Genomic DNA, 27,889 nt, shown 5'->3' on the forward strand with positions numbered 1-27,889 from the left:
CTGAATCGCTGCAAGGGCTGAACAGCAGTATCGGGCAGGCTCGGGCAACGCGCGGCCCGTTCGGGTTATCGCTTCTCGGCCTTTTGGCTAAGATCAAGTGTAGTATCTGTTCTTATCAGTTTAATATCTGATACGTCCCCTATCTGGGGACCATATATTAAATGGATTTTTAGAACAGGGAGATGGAAATAGAGCTTGCTCTGTCCACTCCACGCATTGACCTGGTATTGCAGTATTTCCAGGACCGGTGCACCCTTTCCTTATGTGTTGACTAAAAGCAGATTCCAAAAGTGTTTTTTGTCTTTGCTATTGTTTCTGTCTTTCTGAAGGGATCTCCCCTTTTAATCCCATTATTTCAACACCTGTTGGACAATGCATGAGTGATAATGAGCTCATTGATTAAATGCAATTAATGAATAGATTGCCACCTCTTGTTGTGTGTCGTCTGTGTTTCTGTGTTTCCGGCATTTCACATTGGAACACCTCATTCACCTTCCTTGTCTTCTCTCCGCCCTCCCTTTTAGGTAAGTTAAAGAGCTGCACCTGAGCCAGCCACTGATTGATTGATTGATTGATTGATTGATTGATTGATTGATTGATTGATTGATGCAGCACAACAGTCAAATAGTGGAGTGGAGTAGGGGAACAGCAAACAGCCAATAAAGCAGCCCGCCCGCTCGCCTGCCCGCCACAATGGACCTACCTGTGTACACTAGATGGATGTGATGGAATGTACTGTCGTCCCTACATTTCAAGAAGAAGTAAGAATTGCAGTTGCAACAAAGCCTTGCTTGCCTACAAAGAGAGCAGCAATTTGGATTTGTTACTATGTTACCTAGAAGAATAACAAACTGTGCAAGGATGGAGGTTGTAGGAGCAAGGAGAAGTTGTCTGTAAAGTTGGTGGATGCCTATTTTCCATTTTGCAGTCCCTTGTCTCCCTCTTGTGGCCTCCTGGAGGCAACTAGCTGTGCAAAAAAAAGACAGCCTGGCGGCCGGCTGTTGCAGTGTTGCCCTCTCAGGCAACACTGAGTGACTGACTGAGCCTCACCGTCTTATATAAAGTTCAGACGGAACTTTGCACGTGTCATAGTGGAGCCCTCAGGATTCCAGAGCCAGCTTTCTGACATCATAATGGGGCCTCAGAGATAAAAGCCTGGGCCCAGGCAGTGTTGGTCAGTGCTGCTCAGCAGGCAGCACTGGACTGGACTGGATTACAGCTGATACAAGGTGTGAAGGAACAAGGGGTGGCTGTGGGCATGCACTTGCTGCCGCTGCCAGTGTTTATCTGCATGGCAGCAGGGCATTTGGGCGTTGCCAGGAAGGCGTTTTTATGTAGATTCCTCCTCTTTCAGCACTGCATTGTGGTGCAAGCAAAAGAAGCAAATCCTGTCTGGCTTCCTCTCCGGCCTTTATTCACCTCCCGTGTAGCTGTGAGTGTGTGAGCCTGCAGGGCCCCATGGAATTGCCTAGAAGTAGGCTGAATCGCTGCAAGGGCTGAACAGCAGTATCGGGCAGGCTCGGGCAACGCGCGGCCCGTTCGGGTTATCGCTTCTCGGCCTTTTGGCTAAGATCAAGTGTAGTATCTGTTCTTATCAGTTTAATATCTGATACGTCCCCTATCTGGGGACCATATATTAAATGGATTTTTAGAACAGGGAGATGGAAATAGAGCTTGCTCTGTCCACTCCACGCATTGACCTGGTATTGCAGTATTTCCAGGACCGGTGCACCCTTTCCTTATGTGTTGACTAAAAGCAGATTCCAAAAGTGTTTTTTGTCTTTGCTATTGTTTCTGTCTTTCTGAAGGGATCTCCCCTTTTAATCCCATTATTTCAACACCTGTTGGACAATGCATGAGTGATAATGAGCTCATTGATTAAATGCAATTAATGAATAGATTGCCACCTCTTGTTGTGTGTCGTCTGTGTTTCTGTGTTTCCGGCATTTCACATTGGAACACCTCATTCACCTTCCTTGTCTTCTCTCCGCCCTCCCTTTTAGGTAAGTTAAAGAGCTGCACCTGAGCCAGCCACTGATTGATTGATTGATTGATTGATTGATTGATTGATTGATGCAGCACAACAGTCAAATAGTGGAGTGGAGTAGGGGAACAGCAAACAGCCAATAAAGCAGCCCGCCCGCTCGCCTGCCCGCCACAATGGACCTACCTGTGTACACTAGATGGATGTGATGGAATGTACTGTCGTCCCTACATTTCAAGAAGAAGTAAGAATTGCAGTTGCAACAAAGCCTTGCTTGCCTACAAAGAGAGCAGCAATTTGGATTTGTTACTATGTTACCTAGAAGAATAACAAACTGTGCAAGGATGGAGGTTGTAGGAGCAAGGAGAAGTTGTCTGTAAAGTTGGTGGATGCCTATTTTCCATTTTGCAGTCCCTTGTCTCCCTCTTGTGGCCTCCTGGAGGCAACTAGCTGTGCAAAAAAAAGACAGCCTGGCGGCCGGCTGTTGCAGTGTTGCCCTCTCAGGCAACACTGAGTGACTGACTGAGCCTCACCGTCTTATATAAAGTTCAGACGGAACTTTGCACGTGTCATAGTGGAGCCCTCAGGATTCCAGAGCCAGCTTTCTGACATCATAATGGGGCCTCAGAGATAAAAGCCTGGGCCCAGGCAGTGTTGGTCAGTGCTGCTCAGCAGGCAGCACTGGACTGGACTGGATTACAGCTGATACAAGGTGTGAAGGAACAAGGGGTGGCTGTGGGCATGCACTTGCTGCCGCTGCCAGTGTTTATCTGCATGGCAGCAGGGCATTTGGGCGTTGCCAGGAAGGCGTTTTTATGTAGATTCCTCCTCTTTCAGCACTGCATTGTGGTGCAAGCAAAAGAAGCAAATCCTGTCTGGCTTCCTCTCCGGCCTTTATTCACCTCCCGTGTAGCTGTGAGTGTGTGAGCCTGCAGGGCCCCATGGAATTGCCTAGAAGTAGGCTGAATCGCTGCAAGGGCTGAACAGCAGTATCGGGCAGGCTCGGGCAACGCGCGGCCCGTTCGGGTTATCGCTTCTCGGCCTTTTGGCTAAGATCAAGTGTAGTATCTGTTCTTATCAGTTTAATATCTGATACGTCCCCTATCTGGGGACCATATATTAAATGGATTTTTAGAACAGGGAGATGGAAATAGAGCTTGCTCTGTCCACTCCACGCATTGACCTGGTATTGCAGTATTTCCAGGACCGGTGCACCCTTTCCTTATGTGTTGACTAAAAGCAGATTCCAAAAGTGTTTTTTGTCTTTGCTATTGTTTCTGTCTTTCTGAAGGGATCTCCCCTTTTAATCCCATTATTTCAACACCTGTTGGACAATGCATGAGTGATAATGAGCTCATTGATTAAATGCAATTAATTAATAGATTGCCACCTCTTGTTGTGTGTCGTCTGTGTTTCTGTGTTTCCGGCATTTCACATTGGAACACCTCATTCACCTTCCTTGTCTTCTCTCCGCCCTCCCTTTTAGGTAAGTTAAAGAGCTGCACCTGAGCCAGCCACTGATTGATTGATTGATTGATTGATTGATTGATTGATTGATTGATTGATTGATTGATGCAGCACAACAGTCAAATAGTGGAGTGGAGTAGGGGAACAGCAAACAGCCAATAAAGCAGCCCGCCCGCTCGCCTGCCCGCCACAATGGACCTACCTGTGTACACTAGATGGATGTGATGGAATGTACTGTCGTCCCTACATTTCAAGAAGAAGTAAGAATTGCAGTTGCAACAAAGCCTTGCTTGCCTACAAAGAGAGCAGCAATTTGGATTTGTTACTATGTTACCTAGAAGAATAACAAACTGTGCAAGGATGGAGGTTGTAGGAGCAAGGAGAAGTTGTCTGTAAAGTTGGTGGATGCCTATTTTCCATTTTGCAGTCCCTTGTCTCCCTCTTGTGGCCTCCTGGAGGCAACTAGCTGTGCAAAAAAAAGACAGCCTGGCGGCCGGCTGTTGCAGTGTTGCCCTCTCAGGCAACACTGAGTGACTGACTGAGCCTCACCGTCTTATATAAAGTTCAGACGGAACTTTGCACGTGTCATAGTGGAGCCCTCAGGATTCCAGAGCCAGCTTTCTGACATCATAATGGGGCCTCAGAGATAAAAGCCTGGGCCCAGGCAGTGTTGGTCAGTGCTGCTCAGCAGGCAGCACTGGACTGGACTGGATTACAGCTGATACAAGGTGTGAAGGAACAAGGGGTGGCTGTGGGCATGCACTTGCTGCCGCTGCCAGTGTTTATCTGCATGGCAGCAGGGCATTTGGGCGTTGCCAGGAAGGCGTTTTTATGTAGATTCCTCCTCTTTCAGCACTGCATTGTGGTGCAAGCAAAAGAAGCAAATCCTGTCTGGCTTCCTCTCCGGCCTTTATTCACCTCCCGTGTAGCTGTGAGTGTGTGAGCCTGCAGGGCCCCATGGAATTGCCTAGAAGTAGGCTGAATCGCTGCAAGGGCTGAACAGCAGTATCGGGCAGGCTCGGGCAACGCGCGGCCCGTTCGGGTTATCGCTTCTCGGCCTTTTGGCTAAGATCAAGTGTAGTATCTGTTCTTATCAGTTTAATATCTGATACGTCCCCTATCTGGGGACCATATATTAAATGGATTTTTAGAACAGGGAGATGGAAATAGAGCTTGCTCTGTCCACTCCACGCATTGACCTGGTATTGCAGTATTTCCAGGACCGGTGCACCCTTTCCTTATGTGTTGACTAAAAGCAGATTCCAAAAGTGTTTTTTGTCTTTGCTATTGTTTCTGTCTTTCTGAAGGGATCTCCCCTTTTAATCCCATTATTTCAACACCTGTTGGACAATGCATGAGTGATAATGAGCTCATTGATTAAATGCAATTAATGAATAGATTGCCACCTCTTGTTGTGTGTCGTCTGTGTTTCTGTGTTTCCGGCATTTCACATTGGAACACCTCATTCACCTTCCTTGTCTTCTCTCCGCCCTCCCTTTTAGGTAAGTTAAAGAGCTGCACCTGAGCCAGCCACTGATTGATTGATTGATTGATTGATTGATTGATTGATTGATTGATGCAGCACAACAGTCAAATAGTGGAGTGGAGTAGGGGAACAGCAAACAGCCAATAAAGCAGCCCGCCCGCTCGCCTGCCCGCCACAATGGACCTACCTGTGTACACTAGATGGATGTGATGGAATGTACTGTCGTCCCTACATTTCAAGAAGAAGTAAGAATTGCAGTTGCAACAAAGCCTTGCTTGCCTACAAAGAGAGCAGCAATTTGGATTTGTTACTATGTTACCTAGAAGAATAACAAACTGTGCAAGGATGGAGGTTGTAGGAGCAAGGAGAAGTTGTCTGTAAAGTTGGTGGATGCCTATTTTCCATTTTGCAGTCCCTTGTCTCCCTCTTGTGGCCTCTGTGGCCTCCTGGAGGCAACTAGCTGTGCAAAAAAAAGACAGCCTGGCGGCCGGCTGTTGCAGTGTTGCCCTCTCAGGCAACACTGAGTGACTGACTGAGCCTCACCGTCTTATATAAAGTTCAGACGGAACTTTGCACGTGTCATAGTGGAGCCCTCAGGATTCCAGAGCCAGCTTTCTGACATCATAATGGGGCCTCAGAGATAAAAGCCTGGGCCCAGGCAGTGTTGGTCAGTGCTGCTCAGCAGGCAGCACTGGACTGGACTGGATTACAGCTGATACAAGGTGTGAAGGAACAAGGGGTGGCTGTGGGCATGCACTTGCTGCCGCTGCCAGTGTTTATCTGCATGGCAGCAGGGCATTTGGGCGTTGCCAGGAAGGCGTTTTTATGTAGATTCCTCCTCTTTCAGCACTGCATTGTGGTGCAAGCAAAAGAAGCAAATCCTGTCTGGCTTCCTCTCCGGCCTTTATTCACCTCCCGTGTAGCTGTGAGTGTGTGAGCCTGCAGGGCCCCATGGAATTGCCTAGAAGTAGGCTGAATCGCTGCAAGGGCTGAACAGCAGTATCGGGCAGGCTCGGGCAACGCGCGGCCCGTTCGGGTTATCGCTTCTCGGCCTTTTGGCTAAGATCAAGTGTAGTATCTGTTCTTATCAGTTTAATATCTGATACGTCCCCTATCTGGGGACCATATATTAAATGGATTTTTAGAACAGGGAGATGGAAATAGAGCTTGCTCTGTCCACTCCACGCATTGACCTGGTATTGCAGTATTTCCAGGACCGGTGCACCCTTTCCTTATGTGTTGACTAAAAGCAGATTCCAAAAGTGTTTTTTGTCTTTGCTATTGTTTCTGTCTTTCTGAAGGGATCTCCCCTTTTAATCCCATTATTTCAACACCTGTTGGACAATGCATGAGTGATAATGAGCTCATTGATTAAATGCAATTAATGAATAGATTGCCACCTCTTGTTGTGTGTCGTCTGTGTTTCTGTGTTTCCGGCATTTCACATTGGAACACCTCATTCACCTTCCTTGTCTTCTCTCCGCCCTCCCTTTTAGGTAAGTTAAAGAGCTGCACCTGAGCCAGCCACTGATTGATTGATTGATTGATTGATTGATTGATTGATTGATTGATTGATTGATTGATTGATGCAGCACAACAGTCAAATAGTGGAGTGGAGTAGGGGAACAGCAAACAGCCAATAAAGCAGCCCGCCCGCTCGCCTGCCCGCCACAATGGACCTACCTGTGTACACTAGATGGATGTGATGGAATGTACTGTCGTCCCTACATTTCAAGAAGAAGTAAGAATTGCAGTTGCAACAAAGCCTTGCTTGCCTACAAAGAGAGCAGCAATTTGGATTTGTTACTATGTTACCTAGAAGAATAACAAACTGTGCAAGGATGGAGGTTGTAGGAGCAAGGAGAAGTTGTCTGTAAAGTTGGTGGATGCCTATTTTCCATTTTGCAGTCCCTTGTCTCCCTCTTGTGGCCTCCTGGAGGCAACTAGCTGTGCAAAAAAAAGACAGCCTGGCGGCCGGCTGTTGCAGTGTTGCCCTCTCAGGCAACACTGAGTGACTGACTGAGCCTCACCGTCTTATATAAAGTTCAGACGGAACTTTGCACGTGTCATAGTGGAGCCCTCAGGATTCCAGAGCCAGCTTTCTGACATCATAATGGGGCCTCAGAGATAAAAGCCTGGGCCCAGGCAGTGTTGGTCAGTGCTGCTCAGCAGGCAGCACTGGACTGGACTGGATTACAGCTGATACAAGGTGTGAAGGAACAAGGGGTGGCTGTGGGCATGCACTTGCTGCCGCTGCCAGTGTTTATCTGCATGGCAGCAGGGCATTTGGGCGTTGCCAGGAAGGCGTTTTTATGTAGATTCCTCCTCTTTCAGCACTGCATTGTGGTGCAAGCAAAAGAAGCAAATCCTGTCTGGCTTCCTCTCCGGCCTTTATTCACCTCCCGTGTAGCTGTGAGTGTGTGAGCCTGCAGGGCCCCATGGAATTGCCTAGAAGTAGGCTGAATCGCTGCAAGGGCTGAACAGCAGTATCGGGCAGGCTCGGGCAACGCGCGGCCCGTTCGGGTTATCGCTTCTCGGCCTTTTGGCTAAGATCAAGTGTAGTATCTGTTCTTATCAGTTTAATATCTGATACGTCCCCTATCTGGGGACCATATATTAAATGGATTTTTAGAACAGGGAGATGGAAATAGAGCTTGCTCTGTCCACTCCACGCATTGACCTGGTATTGCAGTATTTCCAGGACCGGTGCACCCTTTCCTTATGTGTTGACTAAAAGCAGATTCCAAAAGTGTTTTTTGTCTTTGCTATTGTTTCTGTCTTTCTGAAGGGATCTCCCCTTTTAATCCCATTATTTCAACACCTGTTGGACAATGCATGAGTGATAATGAGCTCATTGATTAAATGCAATTAATTAATAGATTGCCACCTCTTGTTGTGTGTCGTCTGTGTTTCTGTGTTTCCGGCATTTCACATTGGAACACCTCATTCACCTTCCTTGTCTTCTCTCCGCTCTCCCTTTTAGGTAAGTTAAAGAGCTGCACCTGAGCCAGCCACTGATTGATTGATTGATTGATTGATTGATTGATTGATTGATTGATTGATTGATTGATTGATGCAGCACAACAGTCAAATAGTGGAGTGGAGTAGGGGAACAGCAAACAGCCAATAAAGCAGCCCGCCCGCTCGCCTGCCCGCCACAATGGACCTACCTGTGTACACTAGATGGATGTGATGGAATGTACTGTCGTCCCTACATTTCAAGAAGAAGTAAGAATTGCAGTTGCAACAAAGCCTTGCTTGCCTACAAAGAGAGCAGCAATTTGGATTTGTTACTATGTTACCTAGAAGAATAACAAACTGTGCAAGGATGGAGGTTGTAGGAGCAAGGAGAAGTTGTCTGTAAAGTTGGTGGATGCCTATTTTCCATTTTGCAGTCCCTTGTCTCCCTCTTGTGGCCTCCTGGAGGCAACTAGCTGTGCAAAAAAAAGACAGCCTGGCGGCCGGCTGTTGCAGTGTTGCCCTCTCAGGCAACACTGAGTGACTGACTGAGCCTCACCGTCTTATATAAAGTTCAGACGGAACTTTGCACGTGTCATAGTGGAGCCCTCAGGATTCCAGAGCCAGCTTTCTGACATCATAATGGGGCCTCAGAGATAAAAGCCTGGGCCCAGGCAGTGTTGGTCAGTGCTGCTCAGCAGGCAGCACTGGACTGGACTGGATTACAGCTGATACAAGGTGTGAAGGAACAAGGGGTGGCTGTGGGCATGCACTTGCTGCCGCTGCCAGTGTTTATCTGCATGGCAGCAGGGCATTTGGGCGTTGCCAGGAAGGCGTTTTTATGTAGATTCCTCCTCTTTCAGCACTGCATTGTGGTGCAAGCAAAAGAAGCAAATCCTGTCTGGCTTCCTCTCCGGCCTTTATTCACCTCCCGTGTAGCTGTGAGTGTGTGAGCCTGCAGGGCCCCATGGAATTGCCTAGAAGTAGGCTGAATCGCTGCAAGGGCTGAACAGCAGTATCGGGCAGGCTCGGGCAACGCGCGGCCCGTTCGGGTTATCGCTTCTCGGCCTTTTGGCTAAGATCAAGTGTAGTATCTGTTCTTATCAGTTTAATATCTGATACGTCCCCTATCTGGGGACCATATATTAAATGGATTTTTAGAACAGGGAGATGGAAATAGAGCTTGCTCTGTCCACTCCACGCATTGACCTGGTATTGCAGTATTTCCAGGACCGGTGCACCCTTTCCTTATGTGTTGACTAAAAGCAGATTCCAAAAGTGTTTTTTGTCTTTGCTATTGTTTCTGTCTTTCTGAAGGGATCTCCCCTTTTAATCCCATTATTTCAACACCTGTTGGACAATGCATGAGTGATAATGAGCTCATTGATTAAATGCAATTAATGAATAGATTGCCACCTCTTGTTGTGTGTCGTCTGTGTTTCTGTGTTTCCGGCATTTCACATTGGAACACCTCATTCACCTTCCTTGTCTTCTCTCCGCCCTCCCTTTTAGGTAAGTTAAAGAGCTGCACCTGAGCCAGCCACTGATTGATTGATTGATTGATTGATTGATTGATTGATTGATTGATTGATTGATTGATGCAGCACAACAGTCAAATAGTGGAGTGGAGTAGGGGAACAGCAAACAGCCAATAAAGCAGCCCGCCCGCTCGCCTGCCCGCCACAATGGACCTACCTGTGTACACTAGATGGATGTGATGGAATGTACTGTCGTCCCTACATTTCAAGAAGAAGTAAGAATTGCAGTTGCAACAAAGCCTTGCTTGCCTACAAAGAGAGCAGCAATTTGGATTTGTTACTATGTTACCTAGAAGAATAACAAACTGTGCAAGGATGGAGGTTGTAGGAGCAAGGAGAAGTTGTCTGTAAAGTTGGTGGATGCCTATTTTCCATTTTGCAGTCCCTTGTCTCCCTCTTGTGGCCTCCTGGAGGCAACTAGCTGTGCAAAAAAAAGACAGCCTGGCAGCCGGCTGTTGCAGTGTTGCCCTCTCAGGCAACACTGAGTGACTGACTGAGCCTCACCGTCTTATATAAAGTTCAGACGGAACTTTGCACGTGTCATAGTGGAGCCCTCAGGATTCCAGAGCCAGCTTTCTGACATCATAATGGGGCCTCAGAGATAAAAGCCTGGGCCCAGGCAGTGTTGGTCAGTGCTGCTCAGCAGGCAGCACTGGACTGGACTGGATTACAGCTGATACAAGGTGTGAAGGAACAAGGGGTGGCTGTGGGCATGCACTTGCTGCCGCTGCCAGTGTTTATCTGCATGGCAGCAGGGCATTTGGGCGTTGCCAGGAAGGCGTTTTTATGTAGATTCCTCCTCTTTCAGCACTGCATTGTGGTGCAAGCAAAAGAAGCAAATCCTGTCTGGCTTCCTCTCCGGCCTTTATTCACCTCCCGTGTAGCTGTGAGTGTGTGAGCCTGCAGGGCCCCATGGAATTGCCTAGAAGTAGGCTGAATCGCTGCAAGGGCTGAACAGCAGTATCGGGCAGGCTCGGGCAACGCGCGGCCCGTTCGGGTTATCGCTTCTCGGCCTTTTGGCTAAGATCAAGTGTAGTATCTGTTCTTATCAGTTTAATATCTGATACGTCCCCTATCTGGGGACCATATATTAAATGGATTTTTAGAACAGGGAGATGGAAATAGAGCTTGCTCTGTCCACTCCACGCATTGACCTGGTATTGCAGTATTTCCAGGACCGGTGCACCCTTTCCTTATGTGTTGACTAAAAGCAGATTCCAAAAGTGTTTTTTGTCTTTGCTATTGTTTCTGTCTTTCTGAAGGGATCTCCCCTTTTAATCCCATTATTTCAACACCTGTTGGACAATGCATGAGTGATAATGAGCTCATTGATTAAATGCAATTAATGAATAGATTGCCACCTCTTGTTGTGTGTCGTCTGTGTTTCTGTGTTTCCGGCATTTCACATTGGAACACCTCATTCACCTTCCTTGTCTTCTCTCCGCCCTCCCTTTTAGGTAAGTTAAAGAGCTGCACCTGAGCCAGCCACTGATTGATTGATTGATTGATTGATTGATTGATTGATTGATGATTGATTGATGCAGCACAACAGTCAAATAGTGGAGTGGAGTAGGGGAACAGCAAACAGCCAATAAAGCAGCCCGCCCGCTCGCCTGCCCGCCACAATGGACCTACCTGTGTACACTAGATGGATGTGATGGAATGTACTGTCGTCCCTACATTTCAAGAAGAAGTAAGAATTGCAGTTGCAACAAAGCCTTGCTTGCCTACAAAGAGAGCAGCAATTTGGATTTGTTACTATGTTACCTAGAAGAATAACAAACTGTGCAAGGATGGAGGTTGTAGGAGCAAGGAGAAGTTGTCTGTAAAGTTGGTGGATGCCTATTTTCCATTTTGCAGTCCCTTGTCTCCCTCTTGTGGCCTCCTGGAGGCAACTAGCTGTGCAAAAAAAAGACAGCCTGGCGGCCGGCTGTTGCAGTGTTGCCCTCTCAGGCAACACTGAGTGACTGACTGAGCCTCACCGTCTTATATAAAGTTCAGACGGAACTTTGCACGTGTCATAGTGGAGCCCTCAGGATTCCAGAGCCAGCTTTCTGACATCATAATGGGGCCTCAGAGATAAAAGCCTGGGCCCAGGCAGTGTTGGTCAGTGCTGCTCAGCAGGCAGCACTGGACTGGACTGGATTACAGCTGATACAAGGTGTGAAGGAACAAGGGGTGGCTGTGGGCATGCACTTGCTGCCGCTGCCAGTGTTTATCTGCATGGCAGCAGGGCATTTGGGCGTTGCCAGGAAGGCGTTTTTATGTAGATTCCTCCTCTTTCAGCACTGCATTGTGGTGCAAGCAAAAGAAGCAAATCCTGTCTGGCTTCCTCTCCGGCCTTTATTCACCTCCCGTGTAGCTGTGAGTGTGTGAGCCTGCAGGGCCCCATGGAATTGCCTAGAAGTAGGCTGAATCGCTGCAAGGGCTGAACAGCAGTATCGGGCAGGCTCGGGCAACGCGCGGCCCGTTCGGGTTATCGCTTCTCGGCCTTTTGGCTAAGATCAAGTGTAGTATCTGTTCTTATCAGTTTAATATCTGATACGTCCCCTATCTGGGGACCATATATTAAATGGATTTTTAGAACAGGGAGATGGAAATAGAGCTTGCTCTGTCCACTCCACGCATTGACCTGGTATTGCAGTATTTCCAGGACCGGTGCACCCTTTCCTTATGTGTTGACTAAAAGCAGATTCCAAAAGTGTTTTTTGTCTTTGCTATTGTTTCTGTCTTTCTGAAGGGATCTCCCCTTTTAATCCCATTATTTCAACACCTGTTGGACAATGCATGAGTGATAATGAGCTCATTGATTAAATGCAATTAATGAATAGATTGCCACCTCTTGCTGTGTGTCGTCTGTGTTTCTGTGTTTCCGGCATTTCACATTGGAACACCTCATTCACCTTCCTTGTCTTCTCTCCGCCCTCCCTTTTAGGTAAGTTAAAGAGCTGCACCTGAGCCAGCCACTGATTGATTGATTGATTGATTGATTGATTGATTGATTGATTGATTGATTGATTGATTGATTGATGCAGCACAACAGTCAAATAGTGGAGTGGAGTAGGGGAACAGCAAACAGCCAATAAAGCAGCCCGCCCGCTCGCCTGCCCGCCACAATGGACCTACCTGTGTACACTAGATGGATGTGATGGAATGTACTGTCGTCCCTACATTTCAAGAAGAAGTAAGAATTGCAGTTGCAACAAAGCCTTGCTTGCCTACAAAGAGAGCAGCAATTTGGATTTGTTACTATGTTACCTAGAAGAATAACAAACTGTGCAAGGATGGAGGTTGTAGGAGCAAGGAGAAGTTGTCTGTAAAGTTGGTGGATGCCTATTTTCCATTTTGCAGTCCCTTGTCTCCCTCTTGTGGCCTCCTGGAGGCAACTAGCTGTGCAAAAAAAAGACAGCCTGGCGGCCGGCTGTTGCAGTGTTGCCCTCTCAGGCAACACTGAGTGACTGACTGAGCCTCACCGTCTTATATAAAGTTCAGACGGAACTTTGCACGTGTCATAGTGGAGCCCTCAGGATTCCAGAGCCAGCTTTCTGACATCATAATGGGGCCTCAGAGATAAAAGCCTGGGCCCAGGCAGTGTTGGTCAGTGCTGCTCAGCAGGCAGCACTGGACTGGACTGGATTACAGCTGATACAAGGTGTGAAGGAACAAGGGGTGGCTGTGGGCATGCACTTGCTGCCGCTGCCAGTGTTTATCTGCATGGCAGCAGGGCATTTGGGCGTTGCCAGGAAGGCGTTTTTATGTAGATTCCTCCTCTTTCAGCACTGCATTGTGGTGCAAGCAAAAGAAGCAAATCCTGTCTGGCTTCCTCTCCGGCCTTTATTCACCTCCCGTGTAGCTGTGAGTGTGTGAGCCTGCAGGGCCCCATGGAATTGCCTAGAAGTAGGCTGAATCGCTGCAAGGGCTGAACAGCAGTATCGGGCAGGCTCGGGCAACGCGCGGCCCGTTCGGGTTATCGCTTCTCGGCCTTTTGGCTAAGATCAAGTGTAGTATCTGTTCTTATCAGTTTAATATCTGATACGTCCCCTATCTGGGGACCATATATTAAATGGATTTTTAGAACAGGGAGATGGAAATAGAGCTTGCTCTGTCCACTCCACGCATTGACCTGGTATTGCAGTATTTCCAGGACCGGTGCACCCTTTCCTTATGTGTTGACTAAAAGCAGATTCCAAAAGTGTTTTTTGTCTTTGCTATTGTTTCTGTCTTTCTGAAGGGATCTCCCCTTTTAATCCCATTATTTCAACACCTGTTGGACAATGCATGAGTGATAATGAGCTCATTGATTAAATGCAATTAATGAATAGATTGCCACCTCTTGTTGTGTGTCGTCTGTGTTTCTGTGTTTCCGGCATTTCACATTGGAACACCTCATTCACCTTCCTTGTCTTCTCTCCGCCCTCCCTTTTAGGTAAGTTAAAGAGCTGCACCTGAGCCAGCCACTGATTGATTGATTGATTGATTGATTGATTGATTGATTGATTGATTGATTGATTGATTGATTGATGCAGCACAACAGTCAAATAGTGGAGTGGAGTAGGGGAACAGCAAACAGCCAATAAAGCAGCCCGCCCGCTCGCCTGCCCGCCACAATGGACCTACCTGTGTACACTAGATGGATGTGATGGAATGTACTGTCGTCCCTACATTTCAAGAAGAAGTAAGAATTGCAGTTGCAACAAAGCCTTGCTTGCCTACAAAGAGAGCAGCAATTTGGATTTGTTACTATGTTACCTAGAAGAATAACAAACTGTGCAAGGATGGAGGTTGTAGGAGCAAGGAGAAGTTGTCTGTAAAGTTGGTGGATGCCTATTTTCCATTTTGCAGTCCCTTGTCTCCCTCTTGTGGCCTCCTGGAGGCAACTAGCTGTGCAAAAAAAAGACAGCCTGGCGGCCGGCTGTTGCAGTGTTGCCCTCTCAGGCAACACTGAGTGACTGACTGAGCCTCACCGTCTTATATAAAGTTCAGACGGAACTTTGCACGTGTCATAGTGGAGCCCTCAGGATTCCAGAGCCAGCTTTCTGACATCATAATGGGGCCTCAGAGATAAAAGCCTGGGCCCAGGCAGTGTTGGTCAGTGCTGCTCAGCAGGCAGCACTGGACTGGACTGGATTACAGCTGATACAAGGTGTGAAGGAACAAGGGGTGGCTGTGGGCATGCACTTGCTGCCGCTGCCAGTGTTTATCTGCATGGCAGCAGGGCATTTGGGCGTTGCCAGGAAGGCGTTTTTATGTAGATTCCTCCTCTTTCAGCACTGCATTGTGGTGCAAGCAAAAGAAGCAAATCCTGTCTGGCTTCCTCTCCGGCCTTTATTCACCTCCCGTGTAGCTGTGAGTGTGTGAGCCTGCAGGGCCCCATGGAATTGCCTAGAAGTAGGCTGAATCGCTGCAAGGGCTGAACAGCAGTATCGGGCAGGCTCGGGCAACGCGCGGCCCGTTCGGGTTATCGCTTCTCGGCCTTTTGGCTAAGATCAAGTGTAGTATCTGTTCTTATCAGTTTAATATCTGATACGTCCCCTATCTGGGGACCATATATTAAATGGATTTTTAGAACAGGGAGATGGAAATAGAGCTTGCTCTGTCCACTCCACGCATTGACCTGGTATTGCAGTATTTCCAGGACCGGTGCACCCTTTCCTTATGTGTTGACTAAAAGCAGATTCCAAAAGTGTTTTTTGTCTTTGCTATTGTTTCTGTCTTTCTGAAGGGATCTCCCCTTTTAATCCCATTATTTCAACACCTGTTGGACAATGCATGAGTGATAATGAGCTCATTGATTAAATGCAATTAATGAATAGATTGCCACCTCTTGTTGTGTGTCGTCTGTGTTTCTGTGTTTCCGGCATTTCACATTGGAACACCTCATTCACCTTCCTTGTCTTCTCTCCGCCCTCCCTTTTAGGTAAGTTAAAGAGCTGCACCTGAGCCAGCCACTGATTGATTGATTGATTGATTGATTGATTGATTGATTGATTGATTGATTGATTGATCAGCACAACAGTCAAATAGTGGAGTGGAGTAGGGGAACAGCAAACAGCCAATAAAGCAGCCCGCCCGCTCGCCTGCCCGCCACAATGGACCTACCTGTGTACACTAGATGGATGTGATGGAATGTACTGTCGTCCCTACATTTCAAGAAGAAGTAAGAATTGCAGTTGCAACAAAGCCTTGCTTGCCTACAAAGAGAGCAGCAATTTGGATTTGTTACTATGTTACCTAGAAGAATAACAAACTGTGCAAGGATGGAGGTTGTAGGAGCAAGGAGAAGTTGTCTGTAAAGTTGGTGGATGCCTATTTTCCATTTTGCAGTCCCTTGTCTCCCTCTTGTGGCCTCCTGGAGGCAACTAGCTGTGCAAAAAAAAGACAGCCTGGCGGCCGGCTGTTGCAGTGTTGCCCTCTCAGGCAACACTGAGTGACTGACTGAGCCTCACCGTCTTATATAAAGTTCAGACGGAACTTTGCACGTGTCATAGTGGAGCCCTCAGGATTCCAGAGCCAGCTTTCTGACATCATAATGGGGCCTCAGAGATAAAAGCCTGGGCCCAGGCAGTGTTGGTCAGTGCTGCTCAGCAGGCAGCACTGGACTGGACTGGATTACAGCTGATACAAGGTGTGAAGGAACAAGGGGTGGCTGTGGGCATGCACTTGCTGCCGCTGCCAGTGTTTATCTGCATGGCAGCAGGGCATTTGGGCGTTGCCAGGAAGGCGTTTTTATGTAGATTCCTCCTCTTTCAGCACTGCATTGTGGTGCAAGCAAAAGAAGCAAATCCTGTCTGGCTTCCTCTCCGGCCTTTATTCACCTCCCGTGTAGCTGTGAGTGTGTGAGCCTGCAGGGCCCCATGGAATTGCCTAGAAGTAGGCTGAATCGCTGCAAGGGCTGAACAGCAGTATCGGGCAGGCTCGGGCAACGCGCGGCCCGTTCGGGTTATCGCTTCTCGGCCTTTTGGCTAAGATCAAGTGTAGTATCTGTTCTTATCAGTTTAATATCTGATACGTCCCCTATCTGGGGACCATATATTAAATGGATTTTTAGAACAGGGAGATGGAAATAGAGCTTGCTCTGTCCACTCCACGCATTGACCTGGTATTGCAGTATTTCCAGGACCGGTGCACCCTTTCCTTATGTGTTGACTAAAAGCAGATTCCAAAAGTGTTTTTTGTCTTTGCTATTGTTTCTGTCTTTCTGAAGGGATCTCCCCTTTTAATCCCATTATTTCAACACCTGTTGGACAATGCATGAGTGATAATGAGCTCATTGATTAAATGCAATTAATTAATAGATTGCCACCTCTTGTTGTGTGTCGTCTGTGTTTCTGTGTTTCCGGCATTTCACATTGGAACACCTCATTCACCTTCCTTGTCTTCTCTCCGCTCTCCCTTTTAGGTAAGTTAAAGAGCTGCACCTGAGCCAGCCACTGATTGATTGATTGATTGATTGATTGATTGATTGATTGATTGATTGATTGATTGATTGATGCAGCACAACAGTCAAATAGTGGAGTGGAGTAGGGGAACAGCAAACAGCCAATAAAGCAGCCCGCCCGCTCGCCTGCCCGCCACAATGGACCTACCTGTGTACACTAGATGGATGTGATGGAATGTACTGTCGTCCCTACATTTCAAGAAGAAGTAAGAATTGCAGTTGCAACAAAGCCTTGCTTGCCTACAAAGAGAGCAGCAATTTGGATTTGTTACTATGTTACCTAGAAGAATAACAAACTGTGCAAGGATGGAGGTTGTAGGAGCAAGGAGAAGTTGTCTGTAAAGTTGGTGGATGCCTATTTTCCATTTTGCAGTCCCTTGTCTCCCTCTTGTGGCCTCCTGGAGGCAACTAGCTGTGCAAAAAAAAGACAGCCTGGCGGCCGGCTGTTGCAGTGTTGCCCTCTCAGGCAACACTGAGTGACTGACTGAGCCTCACCGTCTTATATAAAGTTCAGACGGAACTTTGCACGTGTCATAGTGGAGCCCTCAGGATTCCAGAGCCAGCTTTCTGACATCATAATGGGGCCTCAGAGATAAAAGCCTGGGCCCAGGCAGTGTTGGTCAGTGCTGCTCAGCAGGCAGCACTGGACTGGACTGGATTACAGCTGATACAAGGTGTGAAGGAACAAGGGGTGGCTGTGGGCATGCACTTGCTGCCGCTGCCAGTGTTTATCTGCATGGCAGCAGGGCATTTGGGCGTTGCCAGGAAGGCGTTTTTATGTAGATTCCTCCTCTTTCAGCACTGCATTGTGGTGCAAGCAAAAGAAGCAAATCCTGTCTGGCTTCCTCTCCGGCCTTTATTCACCTCCCGTGTAGCTGTGAGTGTGTGAGCCTGCAGGGCCCCATGGAATTGCCTAGAAGTAGGCTGAATCGCTGCAAGGGCTGAACAGCAGTATCGGGCAGGCTCGGGCAACGCGCGGCCCGTTCGGGTTATCGCTTCTCGGCCTTTTGGCTAAGATCAAGTGTAGTATCTGTTCTTATCAGTTTAATATCTGATACGTCCCCTATCTGGGGACCATATATTAAATGGATTTTTAGAACAGGGAGATGGAAATAGAGCTTGCTCTGTCCACTCCACGCATTGACCTGGTATTGCAGTATTTCCAGGACCGGTGCACCCTTTCCTTATGTGTTGACTAAAAGCAGATTCCAAAAGTGTTTTTTGTCTTTGCTATTGTTTCTGTCTTTCTGAAGGGATCTCCCCTTTTAATCCCATTATTTCAACACCTGTTGGACAATGCATGAGTGATAATGAGCTCATTGATTAAATGCAATTAATGAATAGATTGCCACCTCTTGTTGTGTGTCGTCTGTGTTTCTGTGTTTCCGGCATTTCACATTGGAACACCTCATTCACCTTCCTTGTCTTCTCTCCGCCCTCCCTTTTAGGTAAGTTAAAGAGCTGCACCTGAGCCAGCCACTGATTGATTGATTGATTGATTGATTGATTGATTGATTGATTGATTGATTGATTGATGCAGCACAACAGTCAAATAGTGGAGTGGAGTAGGGGAACAGCAAACAGCCAATAAAGCAGCCCGCCCGCTCGCCTGCCCGCCACAATGGACCTACCTGTGTACACTAGATGGATGTGATGGAATGTACTGTCGTCCCTACATTTCAAGAAGAAGTAAGAATTGCAGTTGCAACAAAGCCTTGCTTGCCTACAAAGAGAGCAGCAATTTGGATTTGTTACTATGTTACCTAGAAGAATAACAAACTGTGCAAGGATGGAGGTTGTAGGAGCAAGGAGAAGTTGTCTGTAAAGTTGGTGGATGCCTATTTTCCATTTTGCAGTCCCTTGTCTCCCTCTTGTGGCCTCCTGGAGGCAACTAGCTGTGCAAAAAAAAGACAGCCTGGCAGCCGGCTGTTGCAGTGTTGCCCTCTCAGGCAACACTGAGTGACTGACTGAGCCTCACCGTCTTATATAAAGTTCAGACGGAACTTTGCACGTGTCATAGTGGAGCCCTCAGGATTCCAGAGCCAGCTTTCTGACATCATAATGGGGCCTCAGAGATAAAAGCCTGGGCCCAGGCAGTGTTGGTCAGTGCTGCTCAGCAGGCAGCACTGGACTGGACTGGATTACAGCTGATACAAGGTGTGAAGGAACAAGGGGTGGCTGTGGGCATGCACTTGCTGCCGCTGCCAGTGTTTATCTGCATGGCAGCAGGGCATTTGGGCGTTGCCAGGAAGGCGTTTTTATGTAGATTCCTCCTCTTTCAGCACTGCATTGTGGTGCAAGCAAAAGAAGCAAATCCTGTCTGGCTTCCTCTCCGGCCTTTATTCACCTCCCGTGTAGCTGTGAGTGTGTGAGCCTGCAGGGCCCCATGGAATTGCCTAGAAGTAGGCTGAATCGCTGCAAGGGCTGAACAGCAGTATCGGGCAGGCTCGGGCAACGCGCGGCCCGTTCGGGTTATCGCTTCTCGGCCTTTTGGCTAAGATCAAGTGTAGTATCTGTTCTTATCAGTTTAATATCTGATACGTCCCCTATCTGGGGACCATATATTAAATGGATTTTTAGAACAGGGAGATGGAAATAGAGCTTGCTCTGTCCACTCCACGCATTGACCTGGTATTGCAGTATTTCCAGGACCGGTGCACCCTTTCCTTATGTGTTGACTAAAAGCAGATTCCAAAAGTGTTTTTTGTCTTTGCTATTGTTTCTGTCTTTCTGAAGGGATCTCCCCTTTTAATCCCATTATTTCAACACCTGTTGGACAATGCATGAGTGATAATGAGCTCATTGATTAAATGCAATTAATGAATAGATTGCCACCTCTTGTTGTGTGTCGTCTGTGTTTCTGTGTTTCCGGCATTTCACATTGGAACACCTCATTCACCTTCCTTGTCTTCTCTCCGCCCTCCCTTTTAGGTAAGTTAAAGAGCTGCACCTGAGCCAGCCACTGATTGATTGATTGATTGATTGATTGATTGATTGATTGATTGATTGATTGATTGATGCAGCACAACAGTCAAATAGTGGAGTGGAGTAGGGGAACAGCAAACAGCCAATAAAGCAGCCCGCCCGCTCGCCTGCCCGCCACAATGGACCTACCTGTGTACACTAGATGGATGTGATGGAATGTACTGTCGTCCCTACATTTCAAGAAGAAGTAAGAATTGCAGTTGCAACAAAGCCTTGCTTGCCTACAAAGAGAGCAGCAATTTGGATTTGTTACTATGTTACCTAGAAGAATAACAAACTGTGCAAGGATGGAGGTTGTAGGAGCAAGGAGAAGTTGTCTGTAAAGTTGGTGGATGCCTATTTTCCATTTTGCAGTCCCTTGTCTCCCTCTTGTGGCCTCCTGGAGGCAACTAGCTGTGCAAAAAAAAGACAGCCTGGCGGCCGGCTGTTGCAGTGTTGCCCTCTCAGGCAACACTGAGTGACTGACTGAGCCTCACCGTCTTATATAAAGTTCAGACGGAACTTTGCACGTGTCATAGTGGAGCCCTCAGGATTCCAGAGCCAGCTTTCTGACATCATAATGGGGCCTCAGAGATAAAAGCCTGGGCCCAGGCAGTGTTGGTCAGTGCTGCTCAGCAGGCAGCACTGGACTGGACTGGATTACAGCTGATACAAGGTGTGAAGGAACAAGGGGTGGCTGTGGGCATGCACTTGCTGCCGCTGCCAGTGTTTATCTGCATGGCAGCAGGGCATTTGGGCGTTGCCAGGAAGGCGTTTTTATGTAGATTCCTCCTCTTTCAGCACTGCATTGTGGTGCAAGCAAAAGAAGCAAATCCTGTCTGGCTTCCTCTCCGGCCTTTATTCACCTCCCGTGTAGCTGTGAGTGTGTGAGCCTGCAGGGCCCCATGGAATTGCCTAGAAGTAGGCTGAATCGCTGCAAGGGCTGAACAGCAGTATCGGGCAGGCTCGGGCAACGCGCGGCCCGTTCGGGTTATCGCTTCTCGGCCTTTTGGCTAAGATCAAGTGTAGTATCTGTTCTTATCAGTTTAATATCTGATACGTCCCCTATCTGGGGACCATATATTAAATGGATTTTTAGAACAGGGAGATGGAAATAGAGCTTGCTCTGTCCACTCCACGCATTGACCTGGTATTGCAGTATTTCCAGGACCGGTGCACCCTTTCCTTATGTGTTGACTAAAAGCAGATTCCAAAAGTGTTTTTTGTCTTTGCTATTGTTTCTGTCTTTCTGAAGGGATCTCCCCTTTTAATCCCATTATTTCAACACCTGTTGGACAATGCATGAGTGATAATGAGCTCATTGATTAAATGCAATTAATGAATAGATTGCCACCTCTTGTTGTGTGTCGTCTGTGTTTCTGTGTTTCCGGCATTTCACATTGGAACACCTCATTCACCTTCCTTGTCTTCTCTCCGCCCTCCCTTTTAGGTAAGTTAAAGAGCTGCACCTGAGCCAGCCACTGATTGATTGATTGATTGATTGATTGATTGATTGATTGATTGATTGATTGATGCAGCACAACAGTCAAATAGTGGAGTGGAGTAGGGGAACAGCAAACAGCCAATAAAGCAGCCCGCCCGCTCGCCTGCCCGCCACAATGGACCTACCTGTGTACACTAGATGGATGTGATGGAATGTACTGTCGTCCCTACATTTCAAGAAGAAGTAAGAATTGCAGTTGCAACAAAGCCTTGCTTGCCTACAAAGAGAGCAGCAATTTGGATTTGTTACTATGTTACCTAGAAGAATAACAAACTGTGCAAGGATGGAGGTTGTAGGAGCAAGGAGAAGTTGTCTGTAAAGTTGGTGGATGCCTATTTTCCATTTTGCAGTCCCTTGTCTCCCTCTTGTGGCCTCCTGGAGGCAACTAGCTGTGCAAAAAAAAGACAGCCTGGCGGCCGGCTGTTGCAGTGTTGCCCTCTCAGGCAACACTGAGTGACTGACTGAGCCTCACCGTCTTATATAAAGTTCAGACGGAACTTTGCACGTGTCATAGTGGAGCCCTCAGGATTCCAGAGCCAGCTTTCTGACATCATAATGGGGCCTCAGAGATAAAAGCCTGGGCCCAGGCAGTGTTGGTCAGTGCTGCTCAGCAGGCAGCACTGGACTGGACTGGATTACAGCTGATACAAGGTGTGAAGGAACAAGGGGTGGCTGTGGGCATGCACTTGCTGCCGCTGCCAGTGTTTATCTGCATGGCAGCAGGGCATTTGGGCGTTGCCAGGAAGGCGTTTTTATGTAGATTCCTCCTCTTTCAGCACTGCATTGTGGTGCAAGCAAAAGAAGCAAATCCTGTCTGGCTTCCTCTCCGGCCTTTATTCACCTCCCGTGTAGCTGTGAGTGTGTGAGCCTGCAGGGCCCCATGGAATTGCCTAGAAGTAGGCTGAATCGCTGCAAGGGCTGAACAGCAGTATCGGGCAGGCTCGGGCAACGCGCGGCCCGTTCGGGTTATCGCTTCTCGGCCTTTTGGCTAAGATCAAGTGTAGTATCTGTTCTTATCAGTTTAATATCTGATACGTCCCCTATCTGGGGACCATATATTAAATGGATTTTTAGAACAGGGAGATGGAAATAGAGCTTGCTCTGTCCACTCCACGCATTGACCTGGTATTGCAGTATTTCCAGGACCGGTGCACCCTTTCCTTATGTGTTGACTAAAAGCAGATTCCAAAAGTGTTTTTTGTCTTTGCTATTGTTTCTGTCTTTCTGAAGGGATCTCCCCTTTTAATCCCATTATTTCAACACCTGTTGGACAATGCATGAGTGATAATGAGCTCATTGATTAAATGCAATTAATTAATAGATTGCCACCTCTTGTTGTGTGTCGTCTGTGTTTCTGTGTTTCCGGCATTTCACATTGGAACACCTCATTCACCTTCCTTGTCTTCTCTCCGCTCTCCCTTTTAGGTAAGTTAAAGAGCTGCACCTGAGCCAGCCACTGATTGATTGATTGATTGATTGATTGATTGATTGATTGATTGATTGATTGATTGATGCAGCACAACAGTCAAATAGTGGAGTGGAGTAGGGGAACAGCAAACAGCCAATAAAGCAGCCCGCCCGCTCGCCTGCCCGCCACAATGGACCTACCTGTGTACACTAGATGGATGTGATGGAATGTACTGTCGTCCCTACATTTCAAGAAGAAGTAAGAATTGCAGTTGCAACAAAGCCTTGCTTGCCTACAAAGAGAGCAGCAATTTGGATTTGTTACTATGTTACCTAGAAGAATAACAAACTGTGCAAGGATGGAGGTTGTAGGAGCAAGGAGAAGTTGTCTGTAAAGTTGGTGGATGCCTATTTTCCATTTTGCAGTCCCTTGTCTCCCTCTTGTGGCCTCCTGGAGGCAACTAGCTGTGCAAAAAAAAGACAGCCTGGCGGCCGGCTGTTGCAGTGTTGCCCTCTCAGGCAACACTGAGTGACTGACTGAGCCTCACCGTCTTATATAAAGTTCAGACGGAACTTTGCACGTGTCATAGTGGAGCCCTCAGGATTCCAGAGCCAGCTTTCTGACATCATAATGGGGCCTCAGAGATAAAAGCCTGGGCCCAGGCAGTGTTGGTCAGTGCTGCTCAGCAGGCAGCACTGGACTGGACTGGATTACAGCTGATACAAGGTGTGAAGGAACAAGGGGTGGCTGTGGGCATGCACTTGCTGCCGCTGCCAGTGTTTATCTGCATGGCAGCAGGGCATTTGGGCGTTGCCAGGAAGGCGTTTTTATGTAGATTCCTCCTCTTTCAGCACTGCATTGTGGTGCAAGCAAAAGAAGCAAATCCTGTCTGGCTTCCTCTCCGGCCTTTATTCACCTCCCGTGTAGCTGTGAGTGTGTGAGCCTGCAGGGCCCCATGGAATTGCCTAGAAGTAGGCTGAATCGCTGCAAGGGCTGAACAGCAGTATCGGGCAGGCTCGGGCAACGCGCGGCCCGTTCGGGTTATCGCTTCTCGGCCTTTTGGCTAAGATCAAGTGTAGTATCTGTTCTTATCAGTTTAATATCTGATACGTCCCCTATCTGGGGACCATATATTAAATGGATTTTTAGAACAGGGAGATGGAAATAGAGCTTGCTCTGTCCACTCCACGCATTGACCTGGTATTGCAGTATTTCCAGGACCGGTGCACCCTTTCCTTATGTGTTGACTAAAAGCAGATTCCAAAAGTGTTTTTTGTCTTTGCTATTGTTTCTGTCTTTCTGAAGGGATCTCCCCTTTTAATCCCATTATTTCAACACCTGTTGGACAATGCATGAGTGATAATGAGCTCATTGATTAAATGCAATTAATGAATAGATTGCCACCTCTTGTTGTGTGTCGTCTGTGTTTCTGTGTTTCCGGCATTTCACATTGGAACACCTCATTCACCTTCCTTGTCTTCTCTCCGCCCTCCCTTTTAGGTAAGTTAAAGAGCTGCACCTGAGCCAGCCACTGATTGATTGATTGATTGATTGATTGATTGATTGATTGATTGATTGATGCAGCACAACAGTCAAATAGTGGAGTGGAGTAGGGGAACAGCAAACAGCCAATAAAGCAGCCCGCCCGCTCGCCTGCCCGCCACAATGGACCTACCTGTGTACACTAGATGGATGTGATGGAATGTACTGTCGTCCCTACATTTCAAGAAGAAGTAAGAATTGCAGTTGCAACAAAGCCTTGCTTGCCTACAAAGAGAGCAGCAATTTGGATTTGTTACTATGTTACCTAGAAGAATAACAAACTGTGCAAGGATGGAGGTTGTAGGAGCAAGGAGAAGTTGTCTGTAAAGTTGGTGGATGCCTATTTTCCATTTTGCAGTCCCTTGTCTCCCTCTTGTGGCCTCCTGGAGGCAACTAGCTGTGCAAAAAAAAGACAGCCTGGCAGCCGGCTGTTGCAGTGTTGCCCTCTCAGGCAACACTGAGTGACTGACTGAGCCTCACCGTCTTATATAAAGTTCAGACGGAACTTTGCACGTGTCATAGTGGAGCCCTCAGGATTCCAGAGCCAGCTTTCTGACATCATAATGGGGCCTCAGAGATAAAAGCCTGGGCCCAGGCAGTGTTGGTCAGTGCTGCTCAGCAGGCAGCACTGGACTGGACTGGATTACAGCTGATACAAGGTGTGAAGGAACAAGGGGTGGCTGTGGGCATGCACTTGCTGCCGCTGCCAGTGTTTATCTGCATGGCAGCAGGGCATTTGGGCGTTGCCAGGAAGGCGTTTTTATGTAGATTCCTCCTCTTTCAGCACTGCATTGTGGTGCAAGCAAAAGAAGCAAATCCTGTCTGGCTTCCTCTCCGGCCTTTATTCACCTCCCGTGTAGCTGTGAGTGTGTGAGCCTGCAGGGCCCCATGGAATTGCCTAGAAGTAGGCTGAATCGCTGCAAGGGCTGAACAGCAGTATCGGGCAGGCTCGGGCAACGCGCGGCCCGTTCGGGTTATCGCTTCTCGGCCTTTTGGCTAAGATCAAGTGTAGTATCTGTTCTTATCAGTTTAATATCTGATACGTCCCCTATCTGGGGACCATATATTAAATGGATTTTTAGAACAGGGAGATGGAAATAGAGCTTGCTCTGTCCACTCCACGCATTGACCTGGTATTGCAGTATTTCCAGGACCGGTGCACCCTTTCCTTATGTGTTGACTAAAAGCAGATTCCAAAAGTGTTTTTTGTCTTTGCTATTGTTTCTGTCTTTCTGAAGGGATCTCCCCTTTTAATCCCATTATTTCAACACCTGTTGGACAATGCATGAGTGATAATGAGCTCATTGATTAAATGCAATTAATGAATAGATTGCCACCTCTTGTTGTGTGTCGTCTGTGTTTCTGTGTTTCCGGCATTTCACATTGGAACACCTCATTCACCTTCCTTGTCTTCTCTCCGCCCTCCCTTTTAGGTAAGTTAAAGAGCTGCACCTGAGCCAGCCACTGATTGATTGATTGATTGATTGATTGATTGATTGATTGATTGATTGATGCAGCACAACAGTCAAATAGTGGAGTGGAGTAGGGGAACAGCAAACAGCCAATAAAGCAGCCCGCCCGCTCGCCTGCCCGCCACAATGGACCTACCTGTGTACACTAGATGGATGTGATGGAATGTACTGTCGTCCCTACATTTCAAGAAGAAGTAAGAATTGCAGTTGCAACAAAGCCTTGCTTGCCTACAAAGAGAGCAGCAATTTGGATTTGTTACTATGTTACCTAGAAGAATAACAAACTGTGCAAGGATGGAGGTTGTAGGAGCAAGGAGAAGTTGTCTGTAAAGTTGGTGGATGCCTATTTTCCATTTTGCAGTCCCTTGTCTCCCTCTTGTGGCCTCCTGGAGGCAACTAGCTGTGCAAAAAAAAGACAGCCTGGCGGCCGGCTGTTGCAGTGTTGCCCTCTCAGGCAACACTGAGTGACTGACTGAGCCTCACCGTCTTATATAAAGTTCAGACGGAACTTTGCACGTGTCATAGTGGAGCCCTCAGGATTCCAGAGCCAGCTTTCTGACATCATAATGGGGCCTCAGAGATAAAAGCCTGGGCCCAGGCAGTGTTGGTCAGTGCTGCTCAGCAGGCAGCACTGGACTGGACTGGATTACAGCTGATACAAGGTGTGAAGGAACAAGGGGTGGCTGTGGGCATGCACTTGCTGCCGCTGCCAGTGTTTATCTGCATGGCAGCAGGGCATTTGGGCGTTGCCAGGAAGGCGTTTTTATGTAGATTCCTCCTCTTTCAGCACTGCATTGTGGTGCAAGCAAAAGAAGCAAATCCTGTCTGGCTTCCTCTCCGGCCTTTATTCACCTCCCGTGTAGCTGTGAGTGTGTGAGCCTGCAGGGCCCCATGGAATTGCCTAGAAGTAGGCTGAATCGCTGCAAGGGCTGAACAGCAGTATCGGGCAGGCTCGGGCAACGTGCGGCCCGTTCGGGTTATCGCTTCTCGGCCTTTTGGCTAAGATCAAGTGTAGTATCTGTTCTTATCAGTTTAATATCTGATACGTCCCCTATCTGGGGACCATATATTAAATGGATTTTTAGAACAGGGAGATGGAAATAGAGCTTGCTCTGTCCACTCCACGCATTGACCTGGTATTGCAGTATTTCCAGGACCGGTGCACCCTTTCCTTATGTGTTGACTAAAAGCAGATTCCAAAAGTGTTTTTTGTCTTTGCTATTGTTTCTGTCTTTCTGAAGGGATCTCCCCTTTTAATCCCATTATTTCAACACCTGTTGGACAATGCATGAGTGATAATGAGCTCATTGATTAAATGCAATTAATTAATAGATTGCCACCTCTTGTTGTGTGTCGTCTGTGTTTCTGTGTTTCCGGCATTTCACATTGGAACACCTCATTCACCTTCCTTGTCTTCTCTCCGCCCTCCCTTTTAGGTAAGTTAAAGAGCTGCACCTGAGCCAGCCACTGATTGATTGATTGATTGATTGATTGATTGATTGATTGATTGATTGATTGATTGATTGATTGATGCAGCACAACAGTCAAATAGTGGAGTGGAGTAGGGGAACAGCAAACAGCCAATAAAGCAGCCCGCCCGCTCGCCTGCCCGCCACAATGGACCTACCTGTGTACACTAGATGGATGTGATGGAATGTACTGTCGTCCCTACATTTCAAGAAGAAGTAAGAATTGCAGTTGCAACAAAGCCTTGCTTGCCTACAAAGAGAGCAGCAATTTGGATTTGTTACTATGTTACCTAGAAGAATAACAAACTGTGCAAGGATGGAGGTTGTAGGAGCAAGGAGAAGTTGTCTGTAAAGTTGGTGGATGCCTATTTTCCATTTTGCAGTCCCTTGTCTCCCTCTTGTGGCCTCCTGGAGGCAACTAGCTGTGCAAAAAAAAGACAGCCTGGCGGCCGGCTGTTGCAGTGTTGCCCTCTCAGGCAACACTGAGTGACTGACTGAGCCTCACCGTCTTATATAAAGTTCAGACGGAACTTTGCACGTGTCATAGTGGAGCCCTCAGGATTCCAGAGCCAGCTTTCTGACATCATAATGGGGCCTCAGAGATAAAAGCCTGGGCCCAGGCAGTGTTGGTCAGTGCTGCTCAGCAGGCAGCACTGGAC

General features: G+C 47.7%; 19 non-coding genes across 19 annotated transcripts; all 19 read left to right on the forward strand.

The window, feature by feature from the left end:
• Positions 1 to 67: 67 nt before the first annotated feature.
• Positions 68 to 258, forward strand: LOC142715805 (U2 spliceosomal RNA). The gene has a single exon (XR_012871136.1). It is a non-coding gene; the product is annotated as a U2 spliceosomal RNA (small nuclear RNA).
• Positions 259 to 1,546: 1,288 nt separating this feature from the next.
• Positions 1,547 to 1,737, forward strand: LOC142715806 (U2 spliceosomal RNA). Its single transcript, XR_012871137.1, has one exon. It is a non-coding gene; the product is annotated as a U2 spliceosomal RNA (small nuclear RNA).
• Positions 1,738 to 3,013: 1,276 nt separating this feature from the next.
• LOC142715807 (U2 spliceosomal RNA) lies at positions 3,014 to 3,204 on the forward strand. The gene has a single exon (XR_012871138.1). It is a non-coding gene; the product is annotated as a U2 spliceosomal RNA (small nuclear RNA).
• A 1,292-nt stretch (positions 3,205 to 4,496) lies between these two features.
• Positions 4,497 to 4,687, forward strand: LOC142715808 (U2 spliceosomal RNA). The gene has a single exon (XR_012871139.1). It is a non-coding gene; the product is annotated as a U2 spliceosomal RNA (small nuclear RNA).
• Positions 4,688 to 5,976: 1,289 nt separating this feature from the next.
• Positions 5,977 to 6,167, forward strand: LOC142715810 (U2 spliceosomal RNA). Its single transcript, XR_012871140.1, has one exon. It is a non-coding gene; the product is annotated as a U2 spliceosomal RNA (small nuclear RNA).
• Positions 6,168 to 7,463: 1,296 nt separating this feature from the next.
• On the forward strand, positions 7,464 to 7,654 carry LOC142715812 (U2 spliceosomal RNA). Its single transcript, XR_012871142.1, has one exon. It is a non-coding gene; the product is annotated as a U2 spliceosomal RNA (small nuclear RNA).
• Positions 7,655 to 8,950: 1,296 nt separating this feature from the next.
• Positions 8,951 to 9,141, forward strand: LOC142715813 (U2 spliceosomal RNA). Its single transcript, XR_012871143.1, has one exon. It is a non-coding gene; the product is annotated as a U2 spliceosomal RNA (small nuclear RNA).
• Positions 9,142 to 10,433: 1,292 nt separating this feature from the next.
• LOC142715814 (U2 spliceosomal RNA) lies at positions 10,434 to 10,624 on the forward strand. Its single transcript, XR_012871144.1, has one exon. It is a non-coding gene; the product is annotated as a U2 spliceosomal RNA (small nuclear RNA).
• Positions 10,625 to 11,911: 1,287 nt separating this feature from the next.
• Positions 11,912 to 12,102, forward strand: LOC142715815 (U2 spliceosomal RNA). The gene has a single exon (XR_012871145.1). It is a non-coding gene; the product is annotated as a U2 spliceosomal RNA (small nuclear RNA).
• Positions 12,103 to 13,402: 1,300 nt separating this feature from the next.
• LOC142715816 (U2 spliceosomal RNA) lies at positions 13,403 to 13,593 on the forward strand. Its single transcript, XR_012871146.1, has one exon. It is a non-coding gene; the product is annotated as a U2 spliceosomal RNA (small nuclear RNA).
• A 1,300-nt stretch (positions 13,594 to 14,893) lies between these two features.
• LOC142715817 (U2 spliceosomal RNA) lies at positions 14,894 to 15,084 on the forward strand. Its single transcript, XR_012871147.1, has one exon. It is a non-coding gene; the product is annotated as a U2 spliceosomal RNA (small nuclear RNA).
• Positions 15,085 to 16,375: 1,291 nt separating this feature from the next.
• Positions 16,376 to 16,566, forward strand: LOC142715818 (U2 spliceosomal RNA). Its single transcript, XR_012871148.1, has one exon. It is a non-coding gene; the product is annotated as a U2 spliceosomal RNA (small nuclear RNA).
• A 1,296-nt stretch (positions 16,567 to 17,862) lies between these two features.
• LOC142715819 (U2 spliceosomal RNA) lies at positions 17,863 to 18,053 on the forward strand. Its single transcript, XR_012871149.1, has one exon. It is a non-coding gene; the product is annotated as a U2 spliceosomal RNA (small nuclear RNA).
• A 1,292-nt stretch (positions 18,054 to 19,345) lies between these two features.
• Positions 19,346 to 19,536, forward strand: LOC142715822 (U2 spliceosomal RNA). The gene has a single exon (XR_012871150.1). It is a non-coding gene; the product is annotated as a U2 spliceosomal RNA (small nuclear RNA).
• Positions 19,537 to 20,828: 1,292 nt separating this feature from the next.
• LOC142715823 (U2 spliceosomal RNA) lies at positions 20,829 to 21,019 on the forward strand. The gene has a single exon (XR_012871151.1). It is a non-coding gene; the product is annotated as a U2 spliceosomal RNA (small nuclear RNA).
• Positions 21,020 to 22,307: 1,288 nt separating this feature from the next.
• Positions 22,308 to 22,498, forward strand: LOC142715825 (U2 spliceosomal RNA). Its single transcript, XR_012871153.1, has one exon. It is a non-coding gene; the product is annotated as a U2 spliceosomal RNA (small nuclear RNA).
• Positions 22,499 to 23,790: 1,292 nt separating this feature from the next.
• LOC142715826 (U2 spliceosomal RNA) lies at positions 23,791 to 23,981 on the forward strand. The gene has a single exon (XR_012871154.1). It is a non-coding gene; the product is annotated as a U2 spliceosomal RNA (small nuclear RNA).
• Positions 23,982 to 25,265: 1,284 nt separating this feature from the next.
• LOC142715827 (U2 spliceosomal RNA) lies at positions 25,266 to 25,456 on the forward strand. Its single transcript, XR_012871155.1, has one exon. It is a non-coding gene; the product is annotated as a U2 spliceosomal RNA (small nuclear RNA).
• A 1,284-nt stretch (positions 25,457 to 26,740) lies between these two features.
• Positions 26,741 to 26,931, forward strand: LOC142715828 (U2 spliceosomal RNA). The gene has a single exon (XR_012871156.1). It is a non-coding gene; the product is annotated as a U2 spliceosomal RNA (small nuclear RNA).
• Positions 26,932 to 27,889: the final 958 nt, after the last annotated feature.

This window comes from Rhinoderma darwinii, unplaced genomic scaffold (assembly GCF_050947455.1).
Source record: "Rhinoderma darwinii isolate aRhiDar2 unplaced genomic scaffold, aRhiDar2.hap1 Scaffold_445, whole genome shotgun sequence".
Classification (NCBI taxonomy): Eukaryota; Metazoa; Chordata; class Amphibia; order Anura; family Rhinodermatidae; genus Rhinoderma; species Rhinoderma darwinii.